At 35.2% G+C, this 2,859-nt stretch overlaps 1 pseudogene; it reads left to right on the top strand.

Annotated features, from left to right (window-relative positions):
- The first annotated feature begins 1,088 nt into the window (after nt 1-1,088).
- LOC118012728 lies at nt 1,089-1,189 on the top strand (annotated as a pseudogene).
- Nucleotides 1,190-2,859: the final 1,670 nt, after the last annotated feature.

A 2,859-nucleotide genomic window follows, 5' to 3' on the forward strand; every position in this document is an offset into this window, starting at 1 on the left:
TTGAGACAGAGAGAATGAGAGAGAGAGAGCACATGAGAGGGGGTAGGGTCAGAGGGAGAAGCAGACTCCCCGCCGAGCAGGGAGCCCGATGCGGGACTCGATCCCGGGACTCCAGGATCATGACCTGAGCCGATGGCAGTCGCTTAACCAACTGAGCCACCCAGGCGCCCTGGCAAGCTCATTCTAAGGTTCATATAGAAATACAAATCACCCAGGCGGCAGTTGGTTAAGCGACGGACTTTCGATTTCCACTCAGGTCACAATATCAGGGTCATGATGTCCGAGCCATGAGATTGAGCCCCAAGTCAAGCTGCTTGCCCAGCGTGGAGTCTGCTTGAGATCCTCTTTCTTCCTCTGCTCCTCCTCCCACTTGTACATGCATGCGCGCTCTCTTTCTCTCTAAAATAAATAAATCTTAAAAAAAAAAATGCAAATCACCCAGAATAAAGAAAAACAACTTGAAAAAGAAGAATAAAGTTGGATGATTAGGACTATCTGACGTTAGGACTTATTATAAATTACAGTAGTCAATATAGTGCGATCATAGTGTAAGGATAAACAAACAGACTGACAGAACATAATAGAAATTACAGAAGTAGACATACACATATATGGTCAATTGATATCCAAAAAAGATACAAAGTCAATTCCATGGAGAAAAAAGAATTCTTACATTGTGCTGGAATAATTGAGTATCCATTTATTTAAAAAAAATCTTGATCCATACTTTTCTCTATGTACAAAAATAAAGTCAAGGTAGTTCATAGACGTAAAGGAAGCACCAAAAACCATAAAACCACTAGAGGAAAATGTGAGAGAAAATCTTTTTGATTTTGGGTAAAGTTTTCTTAGATATAACACCAAAATCACAATATATAGTATATCAAAGAAATAGTTGATATATGGAACATCATCAAAATTAAGCACTTTGTCTCTTTGAACAAAATCGTTAGAAAAGAGAAACCAAACATGGGGAGAAAATATTTGCAAACTACACATCTAACAGAGAACTTGTATTTAGAATACATAGAGAACTCTCAAAACTGAATAATGAAACAACAAACAACCCAATTAAAAAAAAAAAGAGTGTTTGCTTTGGCGGGGCATATACTAAAATTGGAACAGTACAGAGTAGATTAGCATGGTTTCTGCAGAAGGATGACAAATTTGTGAAGTGTTCCATATTAAAAAAAAATTGAACAAAAGATTTCAATAGACTATCAAAAAATATATGTGTGTGTGTATATGTGTGTATGGTAAGAAGTACATGAAAAAATGGTAACATCATTAGTCACTGGAGAAATATAAATTAGAACAATTAGGTAACACTGCACACCCTTTAGTAAGTCTAAAATTAGAATGTTGATGAGGCTATATAAGAACTGAAACCCTTCTGCACGGCTAGCACAAATACAAAATGATACAACTGCTTTGAAAAACAGTTTTCAGTTCCTTAGGAAGTTAAATACACTTCTACCATGTGACCCAGTCATTTCATTTCTAGCTATTCACTCAATACAAAGGAAAGCATATATCCATACTTGTTCACGAATGTTATTTGCAATAACTCTAAACTGGAAACAATCCCTATCTCTAACAACAGGTCAGTGGATAACAAATTGTAGAATCTGGTATACAATGGAATACTACTCAGTTATAAAAAGCAATGAACTAAGGAGTCAGTCACCAGTCTTGATACATATGAAAATAATTATGCTCATTGAAAGAAACCAAACTTAAAGTATGTAATATATGACTCTACTTTTATGAAACTTTATAAATGCAAATTCACCTATAATGACAGAAAACAAATAAATGATTTTCTGGGATGGAGGGTAGGTAAAGTATGTACAACACCTTTAGAGATATAAAATAATAAACACACAATTGTTTATATGTTAAATTCGCTATTTCCTATATTAAAAAAACAAGGTTGCATACAATTAACCAAGTAAAGTAGCCTCTTAATGCATAAAAGAAAATACTCCAATAAGACAAATTTTTAGAGAAGTGTTGATTTGAAGGATTCTTTACAAATCAGTCATTATTAAAGAATTACTCTCTTGAAACTATTGCTGAGACACACACCATTTTTAAAATATGGAAATTTCGTAACTTTTTCTACAAAGTTTTTAATTTGTATGCCTGAGTATATTCCTAGCAAGTAACTCATTGAAGGAAAATAAATTTTTTTGAAATATTTTTTTCTCCAAAGAAAGAAAATGCTATATATAACAAGAATATGGCCTTAGGAAAAGAGGCAGATGGTTTTAATTGCTGGGAAAGTTCATGGAAATATATTAGTAACCACATGTTTCATATAGAAAATCACCTCCTTAAGATGCTCAATTTCACAAATGCGTAAAGAATAGCCAGGTAGCAAAACGACCCACCAAAGATGTGATAGTCTAATTCCAAGAACCTGTGAATAAGTTAAATTCCAATGCAAAAGAAATTAAAGAAGCAGATGGCATTCAGGTGGCTAATCAGGGGGCTTTAAAATAGTATGATTATCCCAGATGATCTGCCTGGGCTCAAGGTAATCACAAGGTTTCTTAACTGTGGAATAGCAAGGCAGAAGCGTTAGAGTAATATGATGTGAAAAAGATTCAACCAGCCATCGCTGACTTTGAAAATGGAAGGAAGCCACAAATCAAGTAATGTGGCGGCCTCTAGAAGCTGGAGAGGGCAAAGAAACACTCTCCTCTAGAGCCTCCGGAAAAGAATACAGCCCTGCCAACTCCTTGATTTTAGCTTGTGAGACTCATTTTGGACTCCTGATCTCCAGAATTGTAAGATAACAAATGTGTGTTGTTTTAAGCCCCTAGGTGTGTAGCATTTTGTTACAACAGCAATAGA

This window comes from Mirounga leonina, unplaced genomic scaffold (assembly GCF_011800145.1).
Source record: "Mirounga leonina isolate KUSES-001 unplaced genomic scaffold, KU_Mleo_1.0 Mir_151, whole genome shotgun sequence".
NCBI classification, from domain to species: Eukaryota; Metazoa; Chordata; class Mammalia; order Carnivora; family Phocidae; genus Mirounga; species Mirounga leonina.